At 40.9% G+C, this 24,306-nt stretch overlaps 1 protein-coding gene across 4 annotated transcripts in view; it reads right to left on the bottom strand.

Moving 5' to 3' along the window:
* Window positions 1–12,292, bottom strand: part of CDKL5 (cyclin dependent kinase like 5) — a 206,665-nt gene extending 194,373 nt beyond the window's left edge. For all 4 annotated transcript variants that reach the window (XM_030574189.1, XM_030574182.1, XM_030574193.1 and 1 more), the window contains exon 1: window positions 12,191–12,292. The gene's annotated coding sequence lies outside the window, so the exon portion shown is untranslated. The remainder of the gene's footprint in view (window positions 1–12,190) is intronic.
* Window positions 12,293–24,306: the final 12,014 nt, after the last annotated feature.

The raw sequence follows: 24,306 nt of genomic DNA, 5'->3' as shown, positions 1-24,306 counted from the left end.
CCCAGCTCTGAAGGCAGCACTGCCACCACAGTGCAGAAGAATAGCAGTACCGTACCCCTCACCCCCCCGAACTCCTTCTGGGGTCAGGATCCCTACACTTACAACACCGTGAAATTTCAGATTTAAATAGCTGAAATAATGAAAATTAGGATTTTTTGAAGTTCTTTGACCATTAAATTGTCCAAAACGGACTGTGAATTTAGTAGGGCCCTAGTCATGAGTATGAATAGAGAGGACTCTAAAGCTATCAACAAATTAAAATGTCAACATAAGAGTTGTAGATAAAAGCAAAGACAAGAGGATGGAGCAAATACTGATTTTGGAGAGAGCACAGGACAAAGAATTTTATTTCATGGAACATTACAGAAGTATCAGAGAAGTGAAGCCAGAGACAAAGAAATCAACCAACTCAGAAGGAACCAGAGTTGCCTACATAGCTATGGAGGCAGTCCAGGAAAAGGAGTGTCCAAAGCATAGAAGGCTTCTTCAAGGGCAGGGAGGATAGTCATTGGAGAAGAATCATTTCAGGGAGTCATGAAGTATCAAAGGGAAGGGAGTTGCTGATAATGGCAAAAGTGTATGTCAAAAAGGTATCGTCTACATGCCTACTTCCTATAAATTTAAAATGATCTTCAATTAACGGTTACAACAAAAGCTTGTCTTTCATCTAAAACTAGTATATGAGTGGGATTTTTTTAAAACCATCACCAGGGGCAGCTATTGACAAAGTAATTCAACAAAAGATATGCATGAACTGCTTCACAATTTTTGTTTTGTGTTTAATTTAATTTTGTCTAGTTGTAGACACAGAGTAGAGTCTAACTAGTACAGGGAAACTTGTCTTCATAAGAATCCACCTCAACTGGGAACGTTTTAAAAATAAGACAGTATATGTTAATTTTCTCGCTGCCAAGTCACAAACCTAATATAATTCATTCTATACATATTCTAGAAATCAGAGGCAGGGCCAGCTCTACCATTTTGCCGCCACAAGCAAAAAAGGGCACTCAGACTGTGCCGCCCCCACGAATACACAGAATGCCACCCCTTAGCACCCCTGCCGGCTTCTATTACAGATAAAAGTTTGGGGACCACTGGTATAGATATATCCTCACTCCAGTAAAAATCTATTGCAGTCATAGCCAGTAAAAGAATATTACTGTTCATGTTCATCAATTCATTCTAACTTTCCAAGATTCACATACAATGTTGAGTGTAATTACTAGGATTGTATGCCCACTCCTTACCCAGCAACTTGTTTCACTTAAAGAAAGTATCAAGCCTAAAAAAGTTAAAGCATTCTATATATAACCAACCTATAAGCAAGATAGCATAGAATAATTTCAAGTGTTCAGTCGAGAACAAAAGATACTCATTCTACATCATTACAAATCTGTGCCTAATGAGTCTTCCACTCTAAAAATATTTCTAATATAATAAAAAGTTCTGCAGATTGCTAAATCCTATTCCACTAATTCATTTATAAGCACCACAGTCACTTTGAAATCCAGTCAATTAAAAACACACCACAAAAACACTTTCAGGTGCTACTAACCCACCTGCCAATGTTGTGGTTTCACAATATCGCTGCAATCTCTCCTTCCCCCCTATTGCTATGCTCAAGACCCACCCAAACGGGGAAACTAGGTGACCAGATAGCAAGTGTGAAAAATTGGGACAGGGGTGGGAGGTTATAGGCCTCTATATAAGAAAAAGATCCAAATATCAGGACTGTCCTTATAAATCAGGACATCTGGTCACTCTAGGGGAAACTGGACATGGGCCCCAATCCCGCAGACACAAAGCTGAGTAATGCAGTAAGTTTCATTAGTACTACCACACGGGTGCATAATTATTTGCAAGAATAGGCATTTATTAGATTACAGACAGGAAAGAAGAAACCGACTAGACACAAAGTAGAAAAAAAGACCACACGTAAAAGGAATTTTTTGCCTGTATTTCATCTCTATTCTTAACTGTTGCTTTAAAACAATAGTTAATTTAAAAGTCAAAAGTGTGATTTTTGGGTTGAAGGTGACACTAAGGAAGGCTAACCAAGATTTTCATTTTCTTCTATGGTTAGTACTTCGGTAGGCAAGACAGTCAGACACCACCATCACACAACCAATAAAGGTGCTGTATGGTATGAAACACATACCCACCTTCAGGCAACTGTTCTCAGGAACTAGCGATTAATATGGTCCAGTATAAGGAGGTAAGTTACAGCAAGATAATAACAGGAATAGCTACTACAAAGAATTCTTAACACTATAATGACAGGATACCTTACAGCAAGTTTCTCTTGAGTTTATCTGCTGTAAATACTTACTTTAAGAAGATAAAAGTGCTGTTTTGTGAAGACTAAAGTTTGGAAAGAAGAATGTCATAACAGGAAATATCCCTGATGTGTGAAGAGGATCAAAACAAAACAAACAGTACTTATAAGTTTGCCTTCTAAAGACAAACTCTACAAGTTATATGAGCAGATCCTGAAACTCATACTCGTACATGTAATTTCACTGAAGTCAATTAATCTAAGCATGCATGTACGTAACGGCCATAGGACATCTCTCAGATGTTAAAAAAATAAGCCATTTTAATCTGCATCATCTCTTGACCTCTAACCTTAACAGTACAGAGTTTAACAGATCTTGCATTTTAAAATTAGATTATTTTAGTAAAATTATACAGATATAACCATCTTTATACCTTAAAGCTGCCTTTGAAAGGAAAGCTTGATAGTTCAAGGGGACTGATGATAGGATATGGAAACTCTGACTTCAAGGTCCTGGTCACTAACTCAACAGCAGGCCAACAGTAGGGTGACCAAATGTCCCGTTTGTATAGGGACAGTCCCATTTGGGGGGATTTTTTCTCATATAGGTGCCTGTTACCCTCCACCCCGTCCCGTTTTTTCACATTTGCTATCTGGTCATCCTAGCCAATAGTAATAAAAAAAACTGTTACCATTTGACAGCTGTTTAGCCAGGCTGTTGGGTAAGTCCAATTCCTACATGACTTCTGTTCCATATGTAAAAAATCACCACAATTAGCATGTTACAGACAAGTAAGGAACAGGTAGAGTGAACAAATCTTTCAAGGTCAGAGCTAGTTGAGATACACTAGTGAGGCAGTGAACTGAAGTATACACTGCAGTTATCTACCTATTCTGTGAATACGCAGGACATCAATCTCCATGGCTGAGAAACTATTCACTTTACAAACGCTAAACTCAATTTAAATATACTGGAATATTTACAAGTCACTTACACCACCATAGATCTTGTTTTGGATTACACAGTCTACTTTAAGATGTCGAAATCATTCTGCATGAGTCAGGAAAATGAAGTGATATTTTGAATTAAAGTACCAATATAATTGGTTCACGAATAACCATGTCATTTGAGGAGATCAACCGAAGCAAATTTCTGAGGACAGCGAACTAGCTTAAAAAAAATTATTTTGTAAATACACCAAATGATAATCATTTCTTCAACTTCTAATATTTGTAAAACCTCAGCAAATAGATAACTGCTTTTAAATATTGGTTGTTTTGGTGAAAAAAAAAGCCAGCTTTACACTTTGCCCTTATGGTCCAAACTTATTTTTTTGTGTTTCAAATACTTTCATGCAGAAATAGGTTCATGAATATCTGGTTCTATGTAATCAGACAGTCACATTCCCCCCTTCACTTCACCAATGAATGAAGCAGTGTGTTAACATCTGTATTTCTGTAGTCATCTGTAAGATTAAGAAGAACAAAATAAGGGAGACAGTACTACTATTCACCAAAACACAGGAGCTATCTCTAGCTGGCATATTAAAAAAATATTTAGAACTTTACTCACAATCCTCTTAGGATTTATTTCATACCTTCACACAGTGTCAGCAAATTTTATCTGTGTGCCTGCCACCAATTTTATGATGATGTTTTCCTCTCCCTCCCCACAAAAATACATTCACATCAGTGTTAAATGCAAGAGAGAGAAAATGGGTGAGGTAATCTCTTATTGTACAAATTTCTGTTGGTGAGAGACACAAGCTTCCAAGCTTACACAGAGCTCGTCTTTGGGTAGGGTGACCAGATGTCCTGATTTTATAGGGACAGTCCTGATTTTGGGGTCTTTTTCTTATATAGGCTCATATTATCCCCCCACTCCCGGCCTGATTTTTCACATTTCCTTCTGGTCACGCTATCTTCGGGTCTGGGAGTTTCCAGAAGAATTCTGTGTAAGCATGAAAGCTCGGCTCTCCCACCAGATATTTTTCCAATAAAAGATAATTATCTCATCCACCTTGACTCACTAATATATGGAGACCGACATAGCTACACACACATGCCTAGTGTAAAATAAGTCATTATTTCAGTTTTCCAAAGTACCATTGACTAAAGAGTAATTTGAGATATCAAGGGCTAATTCCAGCATAAGACAATAAACTGAATAGCACCAATTCAGAGTCACACTAGAGATTTGAAGCCAAGGTGGAAAACAAACACTAACATTCACTACACAGGATTAAGCTGGTCAGAGGAATGCCCCACACTGCCTACAACACTTTAATTTTAACCTTTTTAGAGAGATCTAAAAAATTCCAATATTATGTACAAATATGTTAATGGGAGCCATATATATGACAAAGTTATAACTAAACTCTAAGGATATTGTTGCTCCTTTTTGTTATTGTTCACAAAGCAAAGGTTTAAATTAAGTCTCATAATTATGAAGTAATGTACATGTATAGATCTTGGTTCAAATAAAGCAGTACCATTCCACAGCCCTCATATTCAGATTTTTATTTTGGTCTGAAATGTATTTCGTGAATGCAGAGATTAACAGTATTGAAGCCCTAAAGTGGCTAGTTATCCCTGGAAAATTCATGTAGATGTTACGGACTGTGTATCTAGAAGACAAAGTATATGTATAACATTTCAAAGGCATAAGATAAATATCTGTTGGGGGGTGGATTTTTATTTTAAAATTTCTATTTTCCATTCTCTCAGTGTTCAGTTAATCAAAATATTTAATACTTAACAAAAATAGTTAAAACAATTTTAGTGAAGGAAAATATTGTATTAATATTATGAAATTTTCATAAGGATGGCTTGTGCCTAAAGCTTATTATGATAACAGACTTTTTGTTAACTCTAAGAAGTTAATTTGTCAATAGTTTAAATATTATTAAACTGAATAGGTAGAGCATTTTAGATCTATAGTTCTCTCATCATTTTTACTATGTTATGTTTTAATATATGAAATTGATTCATATCACTTTTTAAAGGAAAATATACCATGTTTCACATGTACTGAAAAGTTTAGATGGAAAGATCACACCATATAAGCTGCTGTAATAAAGACAGCAAGATTTAGCAGATAGAAAAGGTGGTATTACAGTTAGAATATAAAGACATGAAGTCAGAAATATGGACTATTCCCAGTTACTTCACATACTTCCTGCATATCTGTGCAAGTCACCTACCTTCTTTGTACCTTGGTTTCACGATCTGTAAATCCAGATAACACCTAACTCACAGAGGTATTGCTAGCTTAGCTCATGCTTAAAAAATCCACTTTTAAGCAGCTACAGGATAATAAGGTGTAAGTAATAGCCAACAGGGATTTGTCATGAACAATTCATACCAAACCAATCTAATTTCCTTCTTTGAAAGGGGGTCCTGCCCACTGGATAGGGAGAAGTTGTAAATGTGATGTATCTTAATATTAGTAATGCTTTTGGCAGTGCCACATGACATTCTCATAAGAAAATTAGGGAAGTGTGATCTTGATGAAATTACTATAACATGGGTATCACAGTTCAGGGCAACTGCACCTCTACTACCCCTCTGTGGTCCAGTTGAGGGCATTCACTCTAGACTCCAGGATCCTCATCCATCACCTGTCTTGGGTAGAGAGTTGCAACTCTCTCCTTCTGACCGGGCTTTTTCCCAGGCTGCACCGTTCCAGCCTACACTGTGAATTCCTCAGCAAGTCAGACAGCCTCAGCAGGCCTGTTTGCCTTTTCCATAGAGACTTTAAACAGCATTATTGCCCAGAAGTATGAGTTATCAACCAGCTTTTCCTAATCAAGCATATTATTCTTTAGGTGAAAACATTACAGCGAAACTATATTAAAAACAATACAAGAACCTATACCCATGCAACTAAGCTTATAAGTGATTACCCCCTGCCAACTCCAACAAGGGAAGGGCTCTGGCAAGTGATCCGTCCTTCAAACCCCACCAAGAGTTCCCCCCTCCTGGTCACAAGTGATAATAGCAGTTACTAAAGAACAAGTACACACAAGAATCTGTGAATCATTCCTTTTTATAGTTTTGGGTCTTTGATCTGCAGATACATGAATAGGTAATCAGCCAACGGTCCCTTCCTCAAGTAAAATTCAAAGGTTGGGTCTTTGCATAACTGAAGGAGGTAATTTGCATTCAACCCCTCCCACATATTTCCTAAGAACCCCCACTTATCTTTTTTCTATTACATTATTTAAAACAGCTCTTTGAAGTTTATAACATTTCCCCACGTTTACATTGGCCATGTCTCTTCCCTAAAAAAGTACATAAGACCCCACAATAGGTAAACTTTGCATTTTTAATACAATGGACTCCAAAGATACTTAAATTTAATTCAGTAAAGTTTGTCCGGGATACTGCATGCATTGCCATATCTGTCACAGTGGGTGCAAAACTGGCAGAAAGATCATACTCAAATAGTAGTTCTTGATGGTTCGCTGTCCAACTGGGAGTGATGTATCTAGTGGGGTCCTGTAGGGGGTCTATCCTTGTATGGTACTATTCATATTTTAATTGAAGCTTTGGATAATGGAGTGGAAAATATGCTTATAAATCTGCATTTGATACCAAACTCAGAAGGATTTCTACACTTCAGAGGACGGTTTAGAATTCAAAATGACCTTGGAAAAAATGGGAGAATTTGTCTGAAATCAAAGAGATAAAATTTAATAAAGATAAATGGAAAGTACTTATGGAAGGAAAAACCAAATACACAAATACAAATGGAGAATCACTGGCTAGGCAGTGGTACTGCTGAAAAGGATCCTGCAGTTATAGTGGATCACAAATGGAATATGAGTCAACAAACTGATGCAATTGAGAAAAAGGCTAGCCTTCTGAAATGTATTAACAGGAGTGCCATATGCAAGACATTGGAGGAAATTGCCCTGCTCCGTTTAGTAAGTGTGAGGCTTCAGCTGGAGTACTGTGTCCCGTTCTGGGTGCCACACTTTCAGAAATATGTGGACAAACTGGAAAGTCCACAGGAAACCAACAAACATGATAAAAGGTTTTTTAAAACTTGACCTGTGGGGAAAGGATAAAAAAATTGACAAGTTTAGCCATGAAAATAGACAGAGGACCTGATGATAATTTTCAGATATGATAAGAGCTGTTATAACGAGGACTGATCAATTTTTCTCCGTGTCCAATGAAGGCAAGATAAGAAGTAATCTGCTTAAACCACAGCCATGGAGATTTAGATTACATATTAGGAAAACCTTTCTAACTATAAGGATAGTTAAACACTGGAATAGGCATCCAAGGGAAGTAGCAGAATACCCATCACTGGAGGTTTTGCAGAACAAGTTAGAAAATGTCTGTCAGGGATTATCTAGATAAACTTGATCTTGCCTGAGGAGCAGGGGGCTGGACTAGATGACCTCTTGAGGTCCCTTCCATGAATCTATGCTTGCTCATAAAGCACCCTGAAATCCTCAAATGGAAGGTATTATTACAAAATGAAAGAGATTGTTATTTTTAAACAGTGAAATGACAGGATGAGCTGACCTATATTCTCATCACAAACTTCTCCTAAGGTGTCCTTTTATTTCTTGACTTCTTTTTAAAAAATTTGCATAAGATATAACTCCGGGAAACTTGTATAGCCAATATAAAAAATCCTCTAAACCAAAAAACTGTCCAAGTAGCAATTCAAATAAGCCTCTAAGGGGGGTGGCCAAACTGTGTCTTGAAAGCCACATGCATCTCTTTTACTATTAAAGTGCAGCTTGCAGACCTTCACACCCTCCCATTCTCCACCTACCAGATGTGGGGTGGGGGGAAGCTCAGGACCTCTGGATTGCAGCAGGGTGGGATGATGGGGACTTCTACCCTGTGTGGAAGGAAGGGTCTCAGGGCTTCAGCCCTGCGAGGATCACCTGCTAGGGCTCGGGGCTTCAGCGGGAGTGAGGTTGAAGCCCCAAGCCTCCGCAGGTGTGCCCCAGCTCTCAAACTTCTGAAGGTTGTCTCATTGTGGCTCAGAGGGCCAGTAAGTTTGGCCACCCCTGCTCTAAGGGTATGCCTACACTGCACTGTAAACTCGGCTTGTTGACACTGTTTCCAAGCCCTTGCTCAAGCATCCACACTGCATTGCAAACCTATGCTTACAGTTGCTGGTCCTAGGGTTCACAGCTATGCTAACACATCTATACTGCACTACACAGATCTTCTGACTCAGTTCTACAGCTTGCATAGCATCCACGCTGCAAAATTACCAGGCTTGAACCTAAGCCACAGTGAGACTTGGACTCTGAGTCCATCCCTCTAGCATCCTAGAAACTGGGTCCTGTGCTCCTGCTAAGCCAAGTAAGGGTGTGTGCGTGCGTGTACGAAAGGAGGACTGAGTCAGAGCCCAGGCTTAGTGTGATGTGTTCACATATCGTAAAACTCTAGAACTTTGCGAGCTCAAGCCACCATTCTCAAAAAAGACCAATGGGAACTTTCACAGCACATTGTGAATGTTAAACAAAAAAAAAAAGAAGGGGGGGCTTTTTGGCCCATTGGGGAAATTAATTTCCAGAGATGACAATCCTTCATTAAGAACACTATGCTTCTAGATCTCCAGTATGCTAAGTGTTCAGAAAAGTTTCACGGGTCATCCCCAACTACTGGGCAGAAGGTGAGAAGAAGCAGTCTCTGAGATAGCAGAACCCATGTTATATAGAGTTTTAGCAACAACTTCAATTGCACCAAGAAAAACTGACAGCTACTGAAGTCTGAGAGCAGTGTGTATATGCTTCATAGAGAAGCACTGGCACTGAAGCATCTGAACAATTTTCAATGGTATCCCTACGTAGACTGCATCTCAACTACATTTCCCCCCCACCCCACCACACACACACCACACACACAGCGTTGAACTGTTTTTTTCCTCTAACTAGACTTTTTTGTAGATGGGAATGTTTTTTATTTTACTTTGTACAGGTCTGTCACATCTTACACACATTTAACATGCGCGATTCAGCTTTACGCCGTCGGCAAAAAACAAAAACAACAAAAAAAAACAATTGTAATACTTTATCTACAGTGTGGGCAATTCTGCCCACCATTCAACAATATAATTTTGACTATACACGGTTTTCGCTTTACGCGCTAACCGCGGAACGGAACCCCGTAAGATGAGACTCGCCTGTACTTGGAGCTTTGATTCTCCTCCCACTCACCCACTCTACTCCATGCATTAACAGAAATAGCCACTGCGACTGTCAAACTACACTAGTGCTACAGATAAATATACCATTGCTCCAGTGGTAGAATCTGACATGGTAGCTCAAAAATCTATAAAGCTCTCTTATGAAGCAGTATATATTCACTAAGTTATCTAGTCAGTGTAGTGAACAGACACAGTAGCAGTGACTTTGCCAACCATCAAGATTTATGGAAATGAATACTCTTTGATGGCTTACTGTTAGGATTATACAGCATCACAGTACATACTTTTTAATATTCAGTATTTACATACTAAGATATGAAAGTGTGTTTTCTTCTGAGTTTCAAGGAAATATAGTCATTCTACTTTAAAACTAAAGTGAAAATATTATTTTAGTAGTGATCAAAAGAAATTTTGAATATTTCAGTTAAGATGAAGATAAAAATATATGATTTTGTACAATATTATATGCAATACTAACAGCATTGTAAGACATCATTCTTACAGTAAGGTCAAACAAAAGTGATCTGAAAAATGTCCTGTTAGAGACAACGTTCTAAAAACCTTCAAGAATTAGTTCTTTGGGATTATTTTTAAAATGTTACACATAATCAGAAAAGATGCCCTCACAGAACAACTTGCCAAGAGTGGCAGGTGACAAGTTCTATTCATTGCCAAATGAGTATAATGCAAACACAACAAAATAGGGAGAAGTAAATGTGATTTTTTTTTAAATGGTCAATTTAAGTATAAAGGTATTAGAAATGTAATCATATTTCCCAGAGGATTTTAAACAAAAAACAGATTCCATATAAAGTCTTCCACCCCATCTTTAAATTCTCCAGTTTTCATCAGTTTAACTGACCTTTAACATCACTTTAACATGCATCTGAGTATTGATTTTGAAACCGTCAAGGCTACCACCTTCCCCCTCTCTTTTTAATAGTTTCTCTGATTAAAAGTCTCAAATTATTTTAAGCCATAAAAGGGCTAAAATTACAACAGCAGAAAAAAATGCAAGTTTCTTATAAAATGCACTTGTCATTGAATAGAAGCACAAAGCATCATTGTAACAGACATTAAAGTTGAAAACTAGATTTCTTTGCTATCAGGTAATATGCATACTGAAACTCAAAAAAAAAATGCGTTATTTTGGTTCTTCGCAAATCCAAAATGCACTATGGAATGTAAATTCAATCATATTATGTTTAATTACAGAGGAAAACAATTCAATTAAAATGTTTCACACAATCAATAAGGAGAGGCAGGATTTACGGACTTGGGTTACTCCATAATCAAGCACTGTAGCCAAAAGACCATTACTACAATGGGTACTATAGAACTTGGTCATTCACATTCAGCATGAGCTGCAGGTGCTCAGCATCTCTTAATTTTTTAATTTTTAAATCAGGCCACTATTTGAATTATCATAGGACCCAGGAGCCCAGATCACGGACAAGGACTCCACTGTACAAGGTGCTGTACAAACACAGAACAAAAACACAGTAATTTATTTGAAAATGTTGGTCTTAGTTACTGCATAACCTGATGGCTTAGGCCTCTTCAGGGAAAGCTTTCACTTGCCAGTACCGAGTAAACAAGTTTATTTTATCCCCCAAATCCTATTCTATATTGTATTAACTCATAATCTCATCTGTGGAGAATCAAAGCTTTCACTTAAAAAAAATTAAGTTTCACATCAGTAAGGAATAGAAGTTAATTTTCTAAATGTGAATGTAGACCACGTAGTATTGTCTTTCTGATCTACAGAGAACCCTAATGTTCCTGGTGTTGTGTATAGCTTTCCCCAAGCAACAGCTGGAAGAAATTCACTGATTCTTCTCAGTTTCACTATGGCAGTTTCCTGCTACAGCTTGGAAAAGCTACCTGCCGCATCAACAGTAGGCAATGGAGCCATGCAGACAGGAGAAGGAGGATCCAAAACCAGAGGCTGGAGAAGTAGTTAAGAAGCAGCAGCACCACCCACATCCTCTACACAGAAGCCAGGAATTAAAAGGGTAACGCAGCCCCCTCCCCTGCAGCCTATAACAGGCTCTGAAGAGCAGGTTAGAAGTGTGAGCCATAAGCGTCCCACTCAGAACATCCCTCTCCCTTGCAGCTGTCCAGGACCGGGGCGGGGGCAAAGGAAATCCATATGTAACTGCACATCACTAGCCAGAAGCTGATCTGAAAGATGGAGGCTTGGAGCAGAGTCAAGGGACAGCCCCGCCGCGACCGGGATCCCTGTGCTTTTCCCCCTCCCTGCAGCTGAAACTGGGGAAGGGTTTTCTCCCCGCCGGGGGTGGGCTGCGCCTGGAGCTCCCCCATGCTCCCAGCGCCTCCTCTCCGCCCGCATCTCTCCTGTGGGTCGCTCCCTGCCTAGGAGCAACTGGTCCATTTCCCTAGCGGGGGAAGCCACAAACCTACCCCGCGTGACGCGCGGAGGATTTCCGAAGCAGCCGCCAGCACCGACCCGTCCCAGCCAGGGGACGGGCCATGACCCCGCGCCACCCCGCCCCCAATTGCCCTAGGCCCGGATTACCTCAGGGGCAACCGGGAGCCCAACACACCCTCGCCCCGGTGCCGCGGGGAAACCAGCCCCAGCCAGCCCGCAGCGCAGCGGCCGCTCACTGCCCGGGGCGGGGGAGCCCAGGGGCGCGGCCCCGCTGTTACGGGCAGCCCGGGGAGGTGACAGGTGGGCTGGGCTCGCCCTCGCCGCGCGGCCCGGCACTCACCCGGCTCCGGCAGCTGCGGCTCCGCTGCTGTTTTCGTTACACCCGGCAGCGCTCGCCGCCCCCTCTCTAGCTCTATCTCCGCTCCGCTCTCAGCCTAGCCCGCTGCCCTCCCCGCTCCGCCCCCTTGGACTGCATTGACACCACCCCCCACCAGTGGGAGAGAGCGCAAGCTGGCAGGAAGCCACGCCCCTCACCAAGCGGCCAATGAAAACGGGCTGTTCCTCCGCGCGGGAGGGGTTGGGGGCCTCACCCCCTCCCTCCGGCCGCTCTCCTATCTCGACCCCGCCCACCGCGCGGACAAGCTGGGTTGACTCTGCAGTTCCCGAGCAACCAGAGCTGGGGTGCGGGCGGCTCGCTGACAGCTGGAGCCTGGGGCGGGGGAGGGTCCGAGCCGGAGCGGGAGGGGGAGGAGCAGCGGGGGTCGTGACAGGAAGGAGGCGGCGGCAGCAGCAGCAACAAGGGGGGGCGAGGGGAGGGAGAATCTGATTGCTAAGAGGGGGAGCAGCTGCTGTCAAGAGCATGCAACATGCAGCATCCCTGTGACACAGACAGGTGGAGGCCAAGGGCTGTGACTTCGGGGACGCAGCAGTGGGTTTGTGTAGGACTGTTTCTAGGGGCTGGCTGTCAGCTGCTCGTGGGGAGGCAGAGCCCTCTCTGAGGGTTGTCTATTTCAGAAGGGGTTTTAATCTCTCCTGCTCTCTCGAATCGTTGCACTACATCTGTTTTTGCAGGCGAACTATTGCACGTATAACACAGAGACGCATAGAGCTGCAAGAATCACTGGTGTGGTGAAAGGCAAGAACAGAGGCTGGAGGACTGAGATGGAAATTCCCGTCCCTCTGGATTTGCAGGACAGTCTGTGGGTTAAATCCCCTCTTTTCCTCAGCTCAATTGTCAATGGTTCAAAAGGGAAAACCCATCCTAAAATACCAGTATTGCTAATCCAGTAGCATTCAAAAATCATGAGTCGGTTTCAAAACAAAAAAAATCATGAGATGGCTTTAAAAATCATAAGATTCTTTAAAATAATAATACTCACAGCCCTTTTTACATATCTTCTGCTGTTTGATTCACCTTTTCCAGCTTTTCTCTGCAAACCATCTGAGCTAGAAATGTACTCTTAAAAACACTGAAGCTGAGAAAATCACAGATTCACATGATCCAGGAGCCAGGGCTATAAAAAAAACTCATAAATATTACAGGAATAATGGTAAAATTGCAAGGGCTGGCAACACGTACTCTCCTGGAGATGCAACATGGAGGAGTAAGGCTGTTTAATACCGGTTGTTTGGTTTGAGTTCCCTATCTCATACTCTATCTTGTAATTGTATTTACCTAAGTGAGAGATCATTAGTGGAGAGTCAACTTGGGACTTAATTATGTTTGTGGATTCAACATAGCAGATAAAGAGAAATTCATCTGTTTTTTTTTCTTGTGGTGTTGCTAAACAGCAACTTACAAACACTTGCACAAAGGAAATTACTTAGATACTATATAGATGAGGGCCTTATAATTACCTAGCTAAATGGACCAATCAGTAGAAACCTTTCAAGAACAGAGGAATCCCCTATCCAACAGCATTAGCCACTGTTCAGTTCTAGATATAACCCTCATCATACACAGTCCTCCACCCTGAAACAAACAGTGTATTGCAGTATCAGAAATAGATCACATTATCCATGGTCATGAACATAATCTGAACTGAAATTCAAGCAAAACATGAAACTAATTCCCAGAGAGTTGTACACATGCTGCAGCATCTGCTACTCTGGATTCTGTTGTGTATATTTATAAACCCTTATTATCTCAAGGTCTCTACAGATTCCAAGATACAGGATGCTTCTGCCACCACTGAAAATGGTGATATAAATGTGATGTACATTAATTCTTAAAAGAATAAATGAGTTTCCTGTGACATATGCTTATAATTAAAACAAATATTCTGTCTTACTGTGTTTCATTTTCTCTTTAATACCAGGCCTGATAATAAGTGTAGTAGCACAGTCACTGTGAATTCTTGTAAATAGTCATGGAGTGCCATACACTACTGAGCCAAAAACAGAGTGGAGAACTGTCATTTGTTGTTGTGCTTAGTTATATACACAATAATAATTTCTATTTTTAGAATCAGATGCTTCTCAAAGGGAAGTGAATTTTCATGTTTAGGGGTAAAGATCAAATATGATTACAGTAAACATTGCCAACCTCAACCCTGATCTTGCAATGAACTGTGCCCAGGTACAACTTCGTGTGTTCTGGAGACCTATTGGGGCAGGGGGAGTACTTTGCACAAAACTGATTCAAGATTGGGGCCCTGGCTTGTTTGGATAGGTATATCTATATATATATATATAATATATATTATATATATATGAGAGCTGTCAAGCAATTAAAAAAATTAACCACAATTATTCAGACTGTTAATAATAGAACACCATTTATTTAAATATTTGATGTTTTCTACATTTTAAAATATATTGGTTTCAATTACAGCACAGAATACAAAGTCTACAGGGCTCAATTTATATTTATTTTTTTATTACAATATTTGCACTGTAAAAAAACAAAAGAAATAGTATTTTTCACTTCACCTAATACAAATACTGTAGTGCAATCTCTTAATCATGAAAGTTGAACTTACAAATGTAGAATTAGTACAAAAAAACTGCATTCAAAAATAAAACAAGGTAAAATTTTAGAGCTGCAAGTCCACTCAGTCCTACTTCTTTTTCAGCCAATGGCTCAGACAACAAGTCTGTTTACATTTGCAGGAAATAATACCGCCTGCTTCTTGTTTACAATGTTCTCATGGCACTGTTGTAGCTAGCATCGCAAGATATTTGCCAGATGCACTCAAGTTTCATATGTCCCTTCATGCTTCAACCACCATTCCAGGGGACATGTGTCCATGCTGATGATGGGTTCTGCTTGATAACGATCCAAAGCAGTGCGAACTGACACAGGTTCATTTTCATTATCTGAGTCAAACGCCACCAGCAGAAGGTTGATTTTCTTTGTGCTGTTTCGGGTTCTGTAGTTTCCACATTGGAGTGTTGCTCTTTTAAGACTTCTGAAAGCATGCTCCAAACCTCATCCCTCTCAGATTTTGGAAGGCACTTCAGATTCTTAACATTGGGTTGAGTGTTGTAGCTATCTTTAGAAATCTCACATTGGTATCTTCTTTGTGTGTCAAATCTGCAGTGAAAGTGTTCTTAAAATGAACAACATGTGCTGGGTCATCATCCAAGACTGCTATAACATGAAATATGTGGCAGACTTCAGATATAACAGAGCAGGGGACTAATAACTCTCTCCCAAGGAGTTCAGTCACAAATTTAATTAACACATTATTTTTTTAATTAGCATAATCAGCATGGAAGCATGTCCTCTGGAATGGTAGTGGTCGAAGCATGAAGGAGCATATGAATGTTGAGCATATCTGGCACATAAATACCTTGCAATGCTGGCTACAAAAATGCCATGTGAATGCATTTTCTCACTTTCTGTTGTGAATAAGAAGAGGGCATCATTACTTCCTGTAAATGTAAACAAACTTGTTTGTCTTAGTAATTGGCTGAACAAGTAGGACTGAGTGGATTCGTAGGCTCTGAAGTTTTACATTGTTTTGTTTTTGAGTGCAGTTATGTAACAAAAAAAATCTACATTTATAAGTTACACTTTCATGACAGAGATTGCAGTACAGTATTAGTATGAGGTGAACTGAAAATACTATTTCTTTACCATTTTTACAGTGCAAATATTTGTCATGAAAAATAATATACACTTTGATTTTAATTACAACAAAGAATACAATATATACGAAAATGTAGAAAAATATCCAAAATATTAATACATTTCAATTGGTATTCTGTTGTTCAACAGTGTGATAAAAATTGTGATTAATTGCAATTAATTTTTTATTTGTAATCACTTTTTTTGAGTTAATTGTGTGATATGTGTGTGTCTATATATATCTAAAGTAAAATGTGTACTACAGAAGATAGAGCACTTTGCTATGAAATTTCAATGTCATTCGGAGTATTGCTTGACTAAGGATGACAAAGATCAGGCCCATAATACCATATGCCTCAAACCAAACCGTGCATCATAGGTTTAAGCTTAAAATTGAATGGCTTTTAGGTTTTCTTTAATATTTTTCAGAGCATATCTCCCTCATTCTGTGGTTATACTCTGAAATATGAGTGTATAACAGTTTCACCCTGCAGTTCCATGTTTCTAGATTTTACACTTGCACCTTAATTTTATTAGTGCAGTGTGAGCTAGAAGAGAATCCAGCTCACTCACACAGAACAGTAATGGCTTTGCAGTGCTAACCAGAATAAATATAGGAAAAACATGGTTTAGTCAGTAAAATAAGCAGAAGTGACCCTGAATACAGACAGGGAGCAAATCTTGTAGAATAAGAAGGTGTCGTTTTAGTCCTTTTTCTTATCATAGCTTCTCTTTGATGAGACAGCAAGAAGGAATAATGAATTTGGGTCTCCTCAATATTTTTTTTTCAGTGGAGGAGCAGAGAAATGCAGACTATCTCACTCCCGAAAGTCTTTGAAAACAGCACAAAACTAGGAGAAAGCTGGCTGTAGGCCTCCTTTTTGGCCCCATGATCTTCACTTGCCCAGTGCCAGACTTGTCCCAAAGTGTACATTAAGCCGCACAGGGCTGTTCTAGAAACTGGGGGAATTGCCCAGTCTATATGTGCCCTGTCCAATGGGGGCCAGGAGTGCAGAGGAGCCACTATAACAACTCTACCCCTACGGAGGAATGCTCCACTTGCTGGATCCACCAATTTCATGAAGTTTTGTGCCACAAAATCAGTTACAAAGTCGCCTTGACAGACTGGAGTTTCTGGCCCAATGGGCCCTTGTCAAGTCATTTACATCTTTGCAAAGTAGGGCAAAACCATAGGCGTAGTTTGATTTCTATATTTGAGAGGGGTAGCTCTAGTCAGGCCAACATTGCCACACGTGGGCGAGGGGAGGCAAATTTCACACCTGCTCAAGGCTTGCAGTTTAGGGGGACAAACATCCCCCTCCTACCACATACCTGCGCCCATGGGCAAACTGACGTAAGCATCATTGGGGAATTCTGAATTAGTAGCATTTTACATCCACTTTCCACAAGTATAAATGCCTATATGAGGCACAAGACAGTCATGCCCATTTCATTTTAGAAAATCACCTAAACAGACATGAAATCAATGGAGTTAGCATCCCCTAAATGAAAACTGCAGGAATTGGCACATGATCACGAGCAAATTATTCACTACACTGTCTTGCTGTGAAACTTCATTTCAAACACAAGAACAGAATATGAAGAAGTTAATAAATATAATTTCTTCTTCAGAGTCTTAGGAATAAACAATTCAACAAAAAGGAAGCTTTTATTCTTATTCTCTATGTTCTGACTGTTGCCTTCACTGGGACCAGGCCCTTATTTGGCACGCACTTTTATAAAAAGCACTCAACATCTTGCATGCCATTGTTAGACTTTTAATGAATGTAGTATATGCAATTAATACTGAGGGCCTGATCCTCAGCTTGTATAAAGTGGCATGGCACCACTGAAATCCCTGAGCTTTTTAAAAATTTCTGTTCAAATATGTATTTTAAAATACACTATTTGCATATATTCTTGAATTGGGTCGTTTTATTGTGATGATAGAACTGATCAAAGAACTTGGCCTCATCTCTCCCAAGGGGGCTATTTCCACACAGATGTCTAAAACTAGTTAATTCCTCATTATTTTACTGATGGGTAAGGGGAAGGTGTCCCCCACACTTGGCAAATGGTAAGGGATTCAGCCCACAGGATCTGCACATTCCTGAGATCTGATGGGATTGAAAGGGATCCAAAAGAGGCCAGGGTTTCTGCACAGATGTTCCCTACAGCCCACTGACAGACTGCTAAGCTTCCAAGCCAGGATGGCATTTATTGGTGGGGAAAGGTTTCACAGCATGAAAGAAGAACCTTTGCAAAATAATGGTGAGTCATTCAGCCATACAGTATTTCCCACTGGTTTGTCCTGTGGGCCTTGTAGGACAAGGAAAGTGAATGTTGCTCTGAAGAGTGACTGTTTTCTGGCCCATCCATGGATCTAGATTTCTCGAATCTTTAGAAGGAGGATAGAAGAAGTGTCAGCTGTGATGCCATAGAGCCAGGCCACACACATTCAGGATTTGCACCATTTCCCTAAGGATGTGTGTATGTTTTGAGTGGGCCTTCATATTTTGATTTATTTTGTTCAGTTGTAGTTCTATTGACTCTGACCTCAACCTACTTTTTTCTTGTAATTTATAATTTTTATTGTAATACTACAGTGTAGTATTTAGGAAATATTATCATACTGAGATGTGATGAGAACTGCCCAAGGATATAAGTCATAATTTGCATCATCTCCTACCAAAGTTGATATGATTCTTCTTCCAACAGAAATACAGATAGTAATTGGATTGCTCTGTTAGTGCTTCTGAATGAAACACAATATATTAATTTCACAAAGAAAAGAGTTTGAGGGATGAAGCTCCAACATTTGTTTCCAGACTCTTTTGTAATCTTAAATAATATGACAATTCTAAAAGCTATATTGTGACGCATGGCTAGACAGAGTTAAACAATGTGCCGGCTGAATGACCCAAAGCCCACCTTTAAAGTCATGGTAGAAAATTAGGGTTGTTCATGCTAAAGAGGCTAGAACTTTGAAATGAAAACCTATATTGTTAGGAGTAATACTAATTATGTGTATCTTAGATGCTACCCGTATACAGACAGTTCCTATCTGTCACTATAACTATTGATTCAGAGATCTAAAGGGAATGTTATATTTGGATGAATGTTGGGTAAAATGTCATTGTCTATATGTCTCTTTGAAGTTTGTAATAAACTGCCTAATGGATAAATTGCCCTATGTTAATTTGTGTAACTAATTACTAATGGTGTTTAGAAAAGGTTACATCAAAAGCATATTGTTTAGCCAAGACAGTGTGGTCAAGTGGATGCTGAAATACTGTATAAAAACCCTTGGGTCCTGAGCCTGTTTATCTCAAATCTGCTTAAGCTTCATCAGAGGAAGTTTGAATCACAAGACTGAGGTCTCAGTTATGCTAGTACACCCCAAATATGATATTTGGACATTGGACTATAACCTATGAACCATTCTAAAAGAACTCTTTGCAGCTACAAAGCTCACTATTTATGCTATGAATTTGAACCTCAATGGATTGAACTCGTGTCTTTGCATATTGATCTTTTAACCATACTCTCTATCTTGTGTTTTTAAAAAAAATTAGTTAATAAGAATTGGCTGTAGCATGTATTTGGTTGAGATCTGAAACATTCATTAACCTGGGAGGTAATGTGTCTGATCCTTTGGGACTGGTAGAACCTTTTCTTTTATATGATGAACTACGATTTTCAGAAATCCATCATATTTGACTTTGGTACCTGGATGGAGGCCAGAGGCTGGATCACTTTAAGGGAACTATGTTGTTTGGACTTCTGAATAACCAGTAAGGTAATAGAGAAGCTGTATTATGCTGGCTTGATAAATGTAAGTATTGGAATATCCACCAGCTTTTTGGGGTTTGTCTGCCCCATTCTTTGCAGTTCACCCTAATTGAATGACCACAGTTGGCTCCCACTAGGACCCTGGTCACCATATGTAAGCAGAGTCAGGATGAGCGCTACCCTTACATCTGGTGGTGAATTGTAGGGAATGTGGAAAGAATTCCAAGAATTCAAAGAATGGGGAAAGATTTGCATTGGCATCCACCCTCCACTTAGCATAAGCCCACAGCAGACTGGGATGGTTATTTTAACAGCTCTGGGATCCCCAATTTCTTTGTTATGGGGCAGAAAAAAAAAATTTGTCACCCTGATTGTGTGAATGGGGAGCTATGGGACTGCTTTGTGACAGAGATGACTCAACCTCAGTTGGGTGGTACTTGCTAAACATGGGACATGGGTTCCAAAACCCATGAAGAGAGAGAGAGAGAGGTTGGGGACTGGTGTGTGTACGTGATGGTATGGGCCCCTTGTGAGGGCCTGGAACACCAATTGCACATCCTCCTCTCTCCACTTTTAAAGAGTAGAGCTAATTTTGATTCCATTAGAAGTCCATCTAAAGACTGCTGAGTTGAATTCATATTGAGCCAATGGTGCACCAACACCAGGGCTCCCCTACTAAGAGCTGAAATCACTGAATGCTGTGTTAACCTGTGGTGGAGCCTGAAGACCTATTGTTAAGTGGCTGGCAGAAAGGAGCGGTTTGTAGCGTGTTGGAGTAGCCCATAGAGCAGTGATCAGAGTGAAGTGGTTTGCACGGACAGCTGGAGGAGCGGCACAGCTGGTGTGGTGGAGCAGGTCGTGGTGAAGGCTGCAGCAGAACTTCACGGAGAGGTGGAGCAGTTGGCCCTGGCCCACGTAAGGTGCCCCTTAACACCCTGTGTGGACTTCCTCCCTGCTTTCCACTCAGGCTAGCGGGGTAAAACTCGGAGAATAAACTCTTGAATTCTGGGGTGGCACTGACCAGAGACTTTTGGGTTGTTGGACTTTGGGGTAATTGGACTTAAGACCCTAAAGGGGAAAGGACATTGCCAAATGTACTTGGAGGTGGGTTTTGTTTATGGTTTGTGTAATAATCCTGTTTGTGGTGTTTCACCAGTTGGATGCTGCATTGTTTCCTTCCTTTATAAAAGGATTTTGCTACACTCAGACTCCGTGCTTGCGAGAGGGGAAGTATTGCCTCCTAGAGGCGCCCAGGAGGTGTGGTATGTAAGTGTCCCAGGTCACTGGGTGGGGGCTCGAGCCGGTTATGCATTCTGTTATTAAAACGGAACCCCTGGACACTGAACCCGGCCCTTGTTGCTGCCAACTCAGAGGGGCAGAAGGGTTACATATATATTTTAGAAATCAAGTTATTTATTATAGAAACGGACTTGATTCATTCTTACAGATCCAGTAGAGTAGTGGTTTTCAAACTGTGGGTTGCGAGTTAAAAGTTAAAAGTCATGTCAGTGGTGCTGCCCGTCTAAAGCAGGCTAGCTCCTACCTGTTCTTACACCGTGCTGCATCCCAGAAGTAGCCAGCATCAGGTCCGGTTCCTCGGCAGGGAGAGAGGGGGCAGGGGATTTGCGCACTGCCCCAGCTCCAAGCACCACATTGCATTCCCATGCGCACCTCCGCCTAGGAGCCAGACCTGATGCTGGCCACTTCTGCAGTACAGCATGGTCCATGGTGCCAGGACAGGCAGGAAGCCTGCCCTAGCACCCCCACTGCACCACTGACTGGGAGCTACCCGAGGTAAGCCCACACCCCAACCCCATGCCCCAATCCCCTGCCCCAGCCCTGAGCCCCCCTGAACCCAGAGTCCCTTCCTGCACCCCAAACCCCTCGTCCCTGGCCCCACATCAGAGCCTGCACCCCCAGCTCAGAGCCCTCATCCCCTCCTGCACTCCAACCCTCTGCCCCAGCCCAGAGCCCACACCCTGAACTACTCATTCCTGGCCCCACCCCACAGTGCTCACCTCTGCACCCCAACCTTCTGCCCCAGCCCTGAACCCCTCCCACACCCCAAACCCCTCATCCTCAGCTCTGTTGGGTCATGGGAATTAATTTTCTTCAACTGGGTCTCCATAAAAAAGTTTGAAAACCACTGGAGTAGGGTGTAGTATACATCCTCTGTGGCTAAATAGCCAGCTGTGTCCCAAGAAGAAATTCACTCCAGAGGACAGTTAATAGTAGCCCTAGCCCAGCAGAGTGGGCACTACAGTCATTTAGCACCACTGAATTCCTGCTTCAGGCCTGTATCCTCAGTCCTGCAAGCAGAAGTCAGGGGAGCAGGCAATGAATATGTCTCAATATGCATGAACTCCCTTTTTGAAATAATCAAACGTGTACTTTTCAGTAAGTACAACCAGGTTTATTTCTTTCTAAATGCACTGAGTATTTGGAAAGTGAAATCCACTCTTTATCCATAGAGCACATTCACGTTGGGGTGACCCACACAAGCTTTACTATGCTGTTTTACGAACAGACCTTCATTTTTCTGGAAAGTGAGAAGAGTGAGAGGATAGCTCAGTCTTATTCAAGTCCTTGGCCCCTCTACTGAGGCTTCGCAACAATTCCATTCTATTCAATGTGTGTCTTTATACCACCTTCAACACCACAATATCTAAGCACATTAAGAGAGATGACTAACATCGGTCACATGTGGCTCTTTCATCCTCTCACAAATGGGAACACTGTGCATGCAGTGTAGTGTTCTGGTTTGGTAGTGGGTATTTTAAATGTGTTTATGGTGCTCTGTGTTTGTCAGAGAAGGTTAGGCCAAAGAAGTGCCACTGGAGCAGAAAGTGGTGAGGTTTGTGATGTTCATTCCTTAGTCTGGGACCAGCCCCCAAGAAATTTCTGCCTCCTACACAGACTAGTCTTACTCTGGCAGTAGAACATTCCATTGTGCCTATGAAGCAGGCCTGGTAGCCCCAGTCCTTATCCCAGAACTCTAGTCCAGCTTTTTGATAGCCTGGGCCCCAGCCACTGAGCAACTTGAAGGATCAAGACCTTTAACAAAGGTAAAAGTTGTTGTTGTTCTAGCTAAATGTGGACACCTAGACTAAAATCTGGATTGAGATACTCATTTCACATAGGTCACTGAACAGCCACCAACAATGATTTTTGGTTAGTACTGACTTTTGTGGAATTTGACCCAGTGACCTACTGGAGAGATAAAAGACTTCCTGTTTCAACGCTACTCCCTGACACAGCCAGTCCATTAAATACAGTGAGTCTTTTTGTTGACATAACTAACCACAAGGTCAAACCTGGGTTGCATTATAATCAATCCTAATAACAGAGTACTATTTTTAGTTGTATGTAGCTACTGAGGTGCTTTTTTTAGTTATATTAAATGGAATCTGTGCTAGCCAGCCAGACTGCTAAACAGCTTTAACCGTTACTTAGTGGAGGTTGTGACATCTGAAAGTGAATTGGCAAAATGGACATAGCCTCAGACCAAATGTACACAGTTCAACTTTTTTCATAGTGCAGCACAGACCAGCAAAGTTGCAGACCTCAGATTATCACAGTATGATAACCTTAGAGATGCACCATTATAGCCTCCTGGATCACTTCCTCTTCCAACCTCTCAAAGTGCTTAGATGAGCACAGTAGCAGATGAGCTCATCACCCCAGTGATGAGCATAGTATGGAGAGAGATTAGATAGAACCTCCTAGTCATGATCCCAGTCAGATTTACACACTTTCCCTCTAGCAAACAGCAACTAAAGTACTTGGTGAATTTGTGCATGCATAGGTAATAACAGTAAAGAGACTCTGTTGGGGCAGTGTGCCCCTGCACTATTCCCTTTGTGGTCCTCAGAATATGAGACATAATTCAGCCTTAACATTTTCCAGTGATTTCTTAGAATCAGTATTTGATTTAAAAGCAAATGTCTTTTGGGAGGGTTAGTAGGTAATAATAAAATAGTAGTAATTTGATTTAGTTAAAGAGAAGATATAGTTTGCAGTATTTTCAATATGCAGATAACATTCAATTTTATATGGTATCTCCATCTCACTGCATTTGGTTGGTACAACTGAGAATTTACTCAGCATTTAACAGAGATTATGGCATGAATGGGCTGAAATTAAACCTGGTCAAGACTGAAGTGATGCTTGTAGACTGGAGAAAGCAATTGTCAGGACTGTTTTATTTCAGCTCCCATTATTGGAGGAGTGTGACTGTCAATAGTGATGCAGGTTTTTATCCTAGGAATTTTGTTGGTACCCCAGCTGCTTCTGAATGTCAAAGCATCAGCAGTGACCAAGACTTCTTGCTTTTCATGTGAGCATTGCTTAGAAGTAGTAACCTTTTCTTTTTAATGCAGACCTTGCCACTTATCCATGCCTATAGCACATCATGTTTGGATTCCTGCAACTCACTCTACACGGTCATACCTGAAGATCACCCAGAAGTTTCACCTAGGGCAGAATGTGTCAGTCCATTTGCTTAGCAGGATGTCTCACAGGAAGAAAATTATATCGGTTCTCTATGTTTAGCATTGGTTTCCTGCTTAATGCCATATGAAATTCAAGGTGTT

This window comes from Gopherus evgoodei, chromosome 1 (assembly GCF_007399415.2).
Source record: "Gopherus evgoodei ecotype Sinaloan lineage chromosome 1, rGopEvg1_v1.p, whole genome shotgun sequence".
NCBI lineage: Eukaryota > Metazoa > Chordata > Testudines > Testudinidae > Gopherus > Gopherus evgoodei.
The sequence above is the reverse complement of the archived record's forward strand: the minus strand, read 5'-3'. Positions and strand labels throughout refer to the sequence as shown.